The 11,357-nt window shown below is 41.9% G+C and overlaps 1 pseudogene; it reads right to left on the bottom strand.

The window, feature by feature from the left end:
- Window positions 1–7,590: 7,590 nt before the first annotated feature.
- On the bottom strand, window positions 7,591–10,434 carry LOC119804346 (annotated as a pseudogene).
- Between the last annotated feature and the right edge of the window lie 923 nt (window positions 10,435–11,357).

Raw genomic sequence — 11,357 nt, 5'->3', positions numbered from 1 at the left:
ATATTCATTGGGACTCAATTACTTTATTTCCGAATGAATGTTTCTTCTTGCTTTTTATCTTCTCAAAGGAAAGAATTCAGATGAAAGATGGTTTGAGCAAAGAATGATTTAGCAAAGTGAAGCAAGGAAATAGTCCACCCCAGAAAGCCTGTGGCAGGCTAATCAAAGGGGAGGAAGCAGTAGGAGATCTGGGGCGTGCTGTTTGTAACAAAGTGAGTGTATTTATGAGGTGAGTGTCCTAATTATGGGGGTAAAGTGGTCCTTTTCTCATCCCAAATCAAGGCTGTTAATCTCAGCAACTGCTTGAGTTAAGATGATGGGAAAGTCAGCCTCGTGGCTGTGGTGGCAGGCAACAACATGGCAGACCAAGTGTTAGAAAAAATGCTTAGGGCACAGAGAAAAAGAAGAGAAGGAAAGTTACACTTTGTAGACTCATGACGCATGGCTGAGACTCCATAAGAGACTGGACTGGGAGTGGGGAATCTGAGGACAAAAAGTCCATATCTCATCCAAGGATAATGATTCTGTCTACCTCTACCTTCCTAGGAGCTGTCTCTTAAACTGGACACTAAACTGCCAAACTCTTAAGGGAAGAGACAATGGCATGTCTTCTCCTAGAGGCAGGCTCCATTTTACTCTGTTAACTATAATACAAATAAACAGTATTACTGATAAAGAGACAACAATTCCATGATAGATTGATGAGAAAAGTTCGGAGATAACAATAGATATTTCCAAAGACAGTTAAAAATAGTAAATTTAAGTGTTATAGGCACAACTTAAAGCAACTTCTGCTCACCAATGAGATTTGTGTGACGCTCTTTTAAATGTCTACGCCACCCAAAACTTCTGCACAATTTTTCCTTTGTATACATGCAAAATTTGCTATTTTTATATCTTTTATTTTTACGTTTACTTAAATTGTTTTTACTTATTTATTTGAATAAGAGAGTTTATCTCATTACAGTAACTGGAAACCAGTAGCACTTGCCATAAATAGAAGACAAATGTAAAAATGAACAAAAGTGTAAAGAAAGCAAAGCAATGCTCTCAAAATCAAGTTAAACAGCCTGTGGCCTTGAAGCCTGCTTTTTCTCTCTTAAAAAGTTTTCATAGGATGTGTTTAAGAAATGATGATGATAAACTTGCAGCAAAGAACTGCAAGAGAATTCAGAAAACAAAGGGTGTTCAGTATGTGATTCTGTGTAAGTAATGTCTAATCATCTGTCTGGCCTCTGTGTGCAACTGTGTTCAGCAGGCAAGCTTACCAGCAAGCTTCTAGGAATTCTCTACTTCTCATCTTGCCATGGGAACACTGAGGTTACAGACACAAGCTGCCAAATCCAGTGGGTTCATGGGATCTGAACTCAAGTTCTCTGTTATCTTTATAGCCTGTTCCAGGGCTCTAAACATGCCCACCTAATTTTTCATGTCCTATTTTCGAGATCTATTGACCAGCTCCCCCTGGAGAGAATCCTTTGCCTAACAGTGACTAATGTCTGTAACCTTAACATCCAAAAGATTGAATCATGAGGACTGCTTGTGAGATCAAATCCAGCCTGGGCTACACAGCAAGTTCTAGTCTTAAAAAGAAAGTGGGAGAGGTAATTGATAAAAGTCACTACTTAATATAAGGATACAAGCCCAGAAAACTATTTTTCTTCCTTCCTTCCTTCCTTCCTTCCTTCCTTCCTTCCTTCCTTCCTTCCTTCCTTCCTTCCTTTTTTCTTTCTTCTTTCCTTTTGTACTCCATTTTTTGCAAACAACACCAGTTGATTTTGATGTAGAAAACAATTTAAGAACTAGACCTATATTGTAGCAAGTGCTGAAGAAAATGGCGCTCACCTTGTAACAGCTCTTTACATACAGAAAAGTTGAAAGAGTGGGGAAATTCCCACTAAAAGAAGTAATATACTCCAGGCCAAAAACAAGGGATACAGCATTGCATTTAGCTGCATCATTTAAATTCATAATGAAATGAAGAGGAAAGGGCATGGGATGAAAATGAGGAGGAGAGGCTTCCAGCAAAAACTGGAAAGAAAGCTCAAGGAAGAAGGGGATTGATTTACAAGAAAAGATGAAAAGAATTTAAAATGTGACTTTGTTAACTAATCACTAAGCAGGGGTGTGATGACAGTTTACAAATGTTTTAGTCCTATACTAAAAAGAGGAGGAGGCATTTGTTAAGTGGAAACAAGAAGAGATAATTAGACATTAAGCAGATTTAATTGATCAAATTCTCATCCCACAGAACTCAACCTAAGCATTCCTGCTCTGCAGTGTATCTGGTTTATAACTTCTGCCCAAAATGATATGCTCTACTGAGCTTCCCCCTAAAGGAAAGGAACACAGGGCTCTCACATTTCTCCCCTGACTTCACCACACACTTCTTGACCCCTAGATGTGGTTCTTCCTCTTCTACTCCCCTTCCATCCATTGTGGGTCTCTCCACTCCCACAGTGCAGAGGCTGCAGATGAAGGAGCATATTAGAAGGGTCTATACTCGATCTTAAGGGACCTTCTTCAACCAGAGAGCTGAAAAATTAGGTGGCAGCTGGACCAGTCACTAACAAAGCTGATGAATTTTGAAATCTCTTGTTCTCTCCCTCTCTTCCTCTCTCTCATTCATGCTTGCTTCCTCCCTCCCCCTTTCCCTCTCCTCCCTCCTTCCTTTTTCTCTCTCCCTCCCTTCTTTAGTCTCTCTGTATCCTCCCTATGCCTCTCCACCCCACTCTCTTCTCCCTCCCCATCCTCACTCAGTGTATGTGAGCACGTGCATTTGTGTGTGTGTGTGTGTGTGTGTGTGTGTGTGTGTGTGTGTGCATATTTATGGATACTGTTATTCTTTGCAAAGACTAATTTTAATTTTCAACTTCACACAATCTAGAATCACTTGGAAGGGAGTTTCAGTAAAGAATTGTCTGGATTGATTTGACCTGTGGATACGTCTGGGGGTAAGGGTTTGTACTGCATTAATTGCTGTAGACAACTCCAGTCTAAAATTGGGCAGCAGCACAGTCTTCTACATTTGGATCCTCAATTTTACTTAGAGGAGAAAGTGAGCTGAACATAAGCATGCATGAATTCATCTCTATGCTCTTGAGTGTGGGTGACATGGCTAACAGTTTTAAATCTCTTGCCATGAAAGAAACTGGAGCTGTAGGCTAAGGTTGTTTTTTTTTTTTTTTCCACCAAGTTGTTTTTCATCGGGGAATCGTATCACAGCAACAAAACAGAGACTAGGACTTGAGCACTTCTCCATCTGATTTCTTGAGTCACTGTCTCTCACTGAGACTGGAGCTCACCACTTCTTTTTGAACAGCTAGCTGAACAGCATGTCACAGTGATCCTCCTGTCTGGGCCTCCTCTGCAACAGCGTTACAGGCCAGCACCCCATAATGCCTTTCTAATATACAGGGGTTGGGAATCAAACTCAGATCCTCATGTATACATGGCAAACTGTTTATCAGTTGAACCACTCCCTTAAATTTTATCTTTTACAATCTCACCCGCTCTAGATTTCAAGAGATCACTGAATACACAAGTCAAAATGCTTCTGCATTAGGAAATAAGAAATGAATTGACATCTTTCATATACAAAGCAACTTACTGTGTTGCTTCTGGAAGCACTATGAAGAAAGGTGTTTCACTAAGTAAACCAATGATAAAGATAAAATTGTAGCCAGAGGGTACCCCCTACACACTACTAACATCATTAACAGTAAAAGAACTCTATCAATAGCTCTTGATTTGATGCTAAACTGCCACCTCCAAATCTCAAAAGGGACCTTTTGAGAGTGCCTAAGAGATGTTGTAGTGATAGCTGAAACTACCCTCTTCTATTTCCTAACGTAACAGACAACAAGTTTCCAAATGCCTTTCGGAACACACTTTTAAAAGTTTTGTATTACAGCATGCAATCTGTAACTTCAAATCATCACAACTATATAAAGATTTCCAAACAACTCCAAATGGATCATTTGAATATTTTTCTGAACCATCATATGGTTTTCAGTGGCTCACCCGGCCACCATGGACATGTGTGACTGTTGAACACTGTTTAATTAACCAAACCTTTGCCGAGTGAGAGAATTAAGTTATGAAATCTGGTGTAAATGGCCTTTTCTTTCTTTTCTTTTCTTTTTTCTTTTGGAGGCTGCAGCTAGACTCAATGAAGAAGAAATGCAGAGTAGGGGCCTGAAATACACCACTTGATGAATGGCCTGAATCATCAGCTTAAATCATTGCTGGGTTTCTCCCACCACTGTTTTATAAAGTAGCACTGTGCCATACAAGGAATTCCCCATTACCAAAAAAAAAATTCTCTTTATTGTGTTTTAATTGGGCTTAATGTAGACTTATTTGAATGCCTTCTTCGTACAAGAGTGCTTCTGAGGTAGTTAAAGCAAAAGATTAATTAAGTCTGGAAATTACTATGTTGGACCTATACTTTTTCTCTTTGTCAATGATGGCCACCCTCTTCCCTTAGGAATGAAACCCTTCCTTCTGATAAGAAAATCAACTCTGTCCCTGGCTATATGGGTGATCTCCTGACACATAAGGACTTATTGTTCCTTATTTATTTATTTATTTATTTATTTTTATTTTTGGAGAATTTGACACATGTATACAATGTATTTTGATCATATTCTTCGGCCACCAACTCTTTTTGGAACTCCCCAACCATGTCCCTCTCCCAACTTCATGTCATCATTTATTTTAACCTACCAAGTCTGATTAGTGCTACACATGACAGAAATATGAGTGATAGCATTTCTCAGAGATCCACCAAAGCATCCCTGAGTCTGTGGTTTTTGTATTCTTGTCTTGCAAATCGAATGTCAGAAAGTCATGGGTGTCTTAGTCATCTATTTCTATGAAAAGACACAGTTGGTTTTGACAGTACTGTAGATTGTTTGCCTCAAGCATGCTACACAAACACTCTAACACTGACCTACTCAGTCATACCCCCCAGAGGTGATTAAGGCAAGATATAAATACAGGAAAACATATACGGACCTTGGAAAGAAAAATTCAGAAAGGAAGGGAGCCCTGTTTCCTGAGATCTGGTCTAGCTTTCACCTGATTAAGGCAAGAAACTTCAGATACCACTGATAAAAGCCAAATTGTCCACTCAAAAAAATATATGATATCCAAAAGACATCATGTCAGTAGATAAAGTGTGCTTACTTAGGGTCAAAATGATATATAATCTTGCATTTTTAGCACTGTTCTGTCAAGACTATGTTTAGGCAATGTTCTTCATAAATGTAACTAGCAACTTTGTGTATAGAAGTCTACCAGTGTTTAAAAGAAAAAGGGTTAGAAGTCCTTAGAAATGTAGCTTAAGAGCCACCAAAATTCTATACTAGCCCTTTACCAAGACATTTTACTGGGACTTTCCCTTGGAAAGCTCACATCTGTACTTGGATATGGTCTATTATTCCCCTGAGTGCCTCTCTTCCCATTAATCCCTATGCTTAATATCTATATTAAAACTGTCCCTTAATAAATCTCTGTGCTGAGTGGTCCTATGTCAATGTGACACGCATACTAGAATTACTTAAAAGTAGGGAACCTCAATTAAGAAGTTGCCTCCACAAGATCTGTCTGTAATAAATTTTCTTAATTAATGATTGATTGGGGAGGGCCCAAGCCATTGGGTATGATACCATCCCTGGGCTGGTGGTCCTAGATTCTGTAAGAAAGCAGGCTGGGCAAGCCATGAGGAGCAAGCCAGTGAGCACTACTCCCCCATGGCCTCTGTAACAGTTCCTGCCTCCAGGATCCTTCCTTGTTTGAATTCCTGTTCTGACTTCCTCCAGTGATGGACTATAATCTGTATAATCTGGAGGTATAAACCAGATAAACCCTTTCTTTCTAAAGTTGCTTTTGGTCATGTTGTTTCATCACAACCATAGTATGTACATTAACTAAGACGATCTTTAACCTGGCTTCATATTGGCTTTTGTTGGAAATTTATAAAAGGTACAGGTGAGTCTTTTCCTTCCTTCTTTTTCTTGTTCCAAGAAAGGAACAAGTAAGGAGAAGTAAATTATGTGTTGACTCCAAGAAGACAAACTCATGCACAGTCAAGCACTCTAGTAAGCTGTAAAGGGACTTAACCAAGCCAAACACGGGCAACTGAGTAGTTCTTTGCTTATTTATACTAACATACAAACACACACACACACACACACACACACACACACACACACCAGGAATTGGGTGATATATTTGTGTTGGGCCATGCAATCACAGTGATAAATGTCCATTACCTTATAGGATTCAAGTGAGGGACTTATACTCTTTTCTTGTTCTGGAATGCCTGAGAAGTTCTTATACCTGGTTTCTATCATTGATTTCAATAAACTCATGTTTATTCAATAAATTCATGGAGTTGTTCTCTTTATACTCCCAGAAAAAAGTCATTTATCAATCTATGCTGCATGAGAGGATTCTGGGTCCAACCAAGTACTTAGTCATTCCTTCTTCAAAATGGGTTCAAAGGCTTCTTGTAAAATGGAGCCTGCAAAAATACAGTTTTACATGCTTTGAAGTAACTCAGTATAGGGCATAACATGATCTTTCAACATTCATGTAGTTCTACATACAATTTCATATGTATAATATCTCATTGGCATCAAAAATCTTCATCCTGTAGTGTGCATTTTTGTATTATAATGAACCATAAGTCACCTTCACTTCACATAAATCACAATTTAAAGATAGGAGTGTCTCTGTGCCTGCATGTCAGTGGCTCCAGACAGTTCTAGTAGACCTTAGCTAGGGTTTTCAACATTTTTCTTTGCCAACAGGTTTTTTTTTCTCATCATATGATAAATTTTCAGCCATTGTATAAAGCCTCTATGTTGCAGGTTTGTTGCTGCTGCCTGTTATGTGATCCTCATTTCCAGGGGGTTATGGGGTGAGAAGATGCAGAAGCAACAACTCAGACTCTAGGAGATTCCAATACAGAAGCTTTTTATTATGGCAGGGTTGAGGGTTTATATGGGGTTAAGGAAATTAACCTGCCACAGTAACGTTTTGGGTTGGTCCTTTTGGACTGGCTGTCACTATTTGCATGTTGTGATTAGCTAGGAGTGCGCATCCTTAGTTACCATGCTTTTGGTCCACTGACAGGTTGTTTTGGTCATTTTTGCTTACTCATTGTGAGTTTGCATGTGCTTGCTTGTGCTTGTGCTATTGCCCTTCCTCATCTCATCCTTTTTATCTTATTGTTATTGGGTGAACTAATGGGAGTTGTAGATTTTTATAAACCCAACTTGAGGACCCCACCCACCCAGCATTTTTGGCTGTGCCTGTCTTAGGTTGGCTTGCCGGACAGGATCGTACCCATCATTGACTACTAGTCCTTGAAGGGTTGGATCTCTGGAAGGTCCCAAGAAGTCAGAAGCAAGGGAAGACTTTTAGGAGAAGTAGGACTTATAAATGGCCTCCTGTATTTGCATTATCCAAGCATGGACCACATCCTTTGGAGCTTTTGGTCCAGTGTGTTCCCTAACCATTAACAACTGGAGTGTTGCCTTGTTCACCTGTTGTTTTCAGGATCTTAGTTGTAGAAGACACTTAAGCAGAAATATTAGAGCCACCACCACCCCTCCCAAAAGGTACCATACAACAAGTTCAGAGGGGTCTAGCAAGGATTTTATGTGATCCCATACTTGGCCAAAGAATGTAGTAGATAGGTCCAATGGATGGACCTGTGTTAAGTTCCATAGGTTCTGATTACATATTTACAGCTAGGCAAGGGTAACCCAGGTAAAAGCTTGTGTGAATTTTTAGGGGACAAACAAAATAGCTGATGAAGGAGCCTAGCCTGTTCTAGCAAAAGCAAGAACACTGTCATCACCCAAAATTAGTTTTCTTGGCATCTGTAAAGCCTATAGCCACCTGGGGTGTGGCATTTTTTTGATGGTGTGGCATAACTTTTTATCTTTAATTTTAAAAGTGGGAGGGCAGAAAGTCTTCTGTCCTGAGGGAAATGATTATCCAGTGTGCCCATACTGGACCTAGCAATCACTTTAAAACAGACTTCCTCTCTAAGTGGTTTGTTGCTTTTTCTGGCTTTGTTTATGACAATGTCTCTGCACTCTATATCTATAACTTTAACTCCTGGGTCAGGGAGTACACCAAGTACCATGAGTGGGTGCTGACTGGCATGAAGGGCAGCAAATGATTAATTTTCATAAGCTTTTTTGGGAACCTGACCGAGCACATAGAGCATGAGCAACAGAAACTCCTGATGCCACCTTGATTCTGGAAGAGGACTTAAAGGTGTTCCACAGAGTTCTCAAGTTAACTCACAGAGACACCAAAATCTTTATTAAGGTTGGTTCTACTGCTGTTCAAGTAACGTGAACAAAGAGAAAAAAAGTATTTGGGCAATCTGTCTTTTTAAGTGACATCTACTGTTACTGAAATCAAAGAGATCTGCCTAGTGGATGAGAACCAGTTCACCTTAGCCATTACAAACCAAGGCATACCACTTACCTTCGTGTACCAGGAGTGTGAAATCATTGTCCAGTCTATTATTCGTATCAGTACCTTGTGAGAGCTTCTACAGTCTCATGCCCAATGATAGCCCTCTTGGCATTAGGGCATTTGGACTTTGGATGAGCCCCTGGACAATCCCTACATGAGTTGCCAGACTGTCCACATCCCCAGCAAGTATGGTCTGGCAGGGTGGAATTATCATCCTTGTCAAGTTTGCCATTGACCAAGGCATTGACGGAAGCTGCAAGGGTGGAAATGAGCTCATTCTGTGTGTCAATATCACAGACAGCCAAGACCCACTTATGAATATTTTCATTTCTAACAGGTGTAAAGATGACATTACAGGTGATGGTGTTGAGCCCCTCCCAGGTTAGCTGTTTAATAAGGATATCCTTGTTAAGGCCAGATGGGACATGCTTTTCAACAGCATTGGTGATATGGGTCAAAATTTCAAGAAATGATTCCGCAGCTTGCTAGACAAAATTGCAGAAATAGCCTACACTGTCCTGGGGCATACAAAGTTTGAGGGCCTTAAAGGTCCTGTCAGACACTTGTTGGAAATTGGCATATAGGCCAGTCATGGATTTTGAGACAGGATCAGTGTATTGCCCATAGTCAGTAAGCATATGAACGGTAATATTAAGTCCACATTTGAAATGTGCATGGGCTTGGGTTTCTGCTGCATCATCATAAGCAGAGTGCCATTGGGGAAAAACTGAGGGGTTAGGGACTGCCTTCAACATGGAGTACCAATTGTAGTTGGTTTGAAGCTGTATGGCCCATTGTCTGAGTACTTGCTGAAAATAAGGAGAATTGGGGTGGCATCAGTCACCCTCACACACCCCTGCATGGCTCCCAGCCTGATACCAACCCTGCTGCCACTGTGACGGCACATAGCTGACAAAGACAACATCACTGGAGCCTTGAGTCCACAGGGATGGGATGCACCTGGAAGTGCTCAAGCACATCAAAAATGGACTGGAACCACAGATGTTGGACCCAGAACTGACCCTCCTCATTCAGTAACAAACGCAGGTGCCTGGCCTTGCTCTGGAAGTTAAGTGAGGACATATTCACCATGTCTTTTCTCACTATGACATACCAGGAAGACACCATGGGAGCCGGTGCCTCCTTCCAGCACTAACTGGGCAGCCTTGAGTTGAGAGAACATGCCATGGAACCAAGGATATTCTGAGAGGGTCTGATCCCCCTCAGAGTCCTCTGACTTTTCCTGGAACAGGAATGACCCTGTGGCTGCTTCTTGAGTAACCCCTGGAGGGTAGGGGCTTGAGAGAGGATGAACTGTTCCTGTTGGGTGCTCTCCTCAATGGGAATATGAGGGTGCAATTCCAGAGGAATCAGTTCCATTGACTCAAAGTGGAAGGCAATAATGGAGGCAGAACTAGGGGAGAAGACTGCTGACTGCCGGTCAGAAAGGCCCTCCTAAGTCCCTTGTGACAGGCCATCCTTACTCATGCTGGGTCCCAGTAGCAGATCCTGGCTGGGCAGATTCTCTGAATGATTCAAGCAGGGCAACTCCAGGCTGCCTTTGTGACGAAGAAGGTCCAGGGGAAGGGTCATGGGACAGGGACTGATAGCAGGGCAGAGTCCTGGGCTTAGGCTCTCTCGGATATCAGATAACCAGGCCTTCACATGAAGTGCATCAGGGGATGGGGCACCATTCACGATGGGCCCCAGGAGGAGCCTGTGAGGAGGGATAGCAAAGACGAAAGCAAGCAAAAGACACTGGGTGGGTGGCAACAACTGCATCTCGGTCCCCACGCTCAGCTCGGGGGTAAAGCTAGTAAATGTAGTGGCCATCTGAGAAGAATGTTCTGATCTTGGAAGGGAAAAGGATTCAACCACAGTCGAACAGCCAAAAGCTTTCCGTGAATTAAGAGACTGGCCACTGCCCATATAGCTCTTAACTGGTGTTTGTTTAGTTGAGAGGAGAAACTAGGAGAGAAAGTCCCACAGTCCACACTCAGAAGAGCCGAAGAGTTGTCGGGACTCTCTGTAAGGCAAGAGAACCTTCAGAAAATCCTGGAGAGTGGCCCTGGGCAAAAGTCACCAGTTGCTCTCGGACCTTGCGTTCCAAGTGTGCTGTTTATAGTGAGGGACTTTTGCGGTTTGTTAGGCCATGTCTGTATGCTCACACGGTGTCTCTGGGTGAAAAGGACCTGTTAGAGGGTCCTTTGTTGGTTCCACCAACTGGGTGGTCAGCCCTTATGTGGAGGTACCAGGATGAACCGAGTCACAATGGAGAGTTCCTAACCAGGAAGCCAAACAGGGGAAAGAAAAGAAAAGATAGGGATAGGAAAGAAAGCCCCAACTCACCAAGAGCTTAGAAAACCAAAACAAGTGTTAACTCACGGAAACAGCTGAAGGGGACAAACTCCAGATGACAGTGAAGAGTCTGGATGGGGACAGCAGCCAGGGCAACAAACAAGAAAGAAAAATGCTCAAATGAAAACATGGAGGACCCAAAAAGAGAGCAAAAGAAGGTCCATCCATGTCGGGCACCAGTTTTAGTTGTTGCGGGTTTGCTGCTGCTGCCTGTTGTGTGATCCTCATTTTCAGGGGGACAAGGGGTGAGAAGGTGGGAGGCAGACTCCAAGAGATTACAGTATAGAAGCTCTTTATTCTGAGAAGGTCAAGGGTTTGTATGGGGTTAGGGAAGTTAAGCTGCCACAGGAACGTTTTTGGTTGGTCCTTCTAAAACTGGCGGTCACTGTTTGCATGTTGTGATTTACTAGGAGTGCACATCATTAGTTACCATACTTTTGGTCCACTGACAGGCTGTTTTGGCCAGTTTTGCTTAATCATTGTGAGTTTGCATG

The sequence above is a fragment of the Arvicola amphibius genome, chromosome X, assembly GCF_903992535.2.
Source record: "Arvicola amphibius chromosome X, mArvAmp1.2, whole genome shotgun sequence".
In the NCBI taxonomy this organism is placed as follows: Eukaryota; Metazoa; Chordata; class Mammalia; order Rodentia; family Cricetidae; genus Arvicola; species Arvicola amphibius.
The sequence above is the reverse complement of the archived record's forward strand: the minus strand, read 5'-3'. Positions and strand labels throughout refer to the sequence as shown.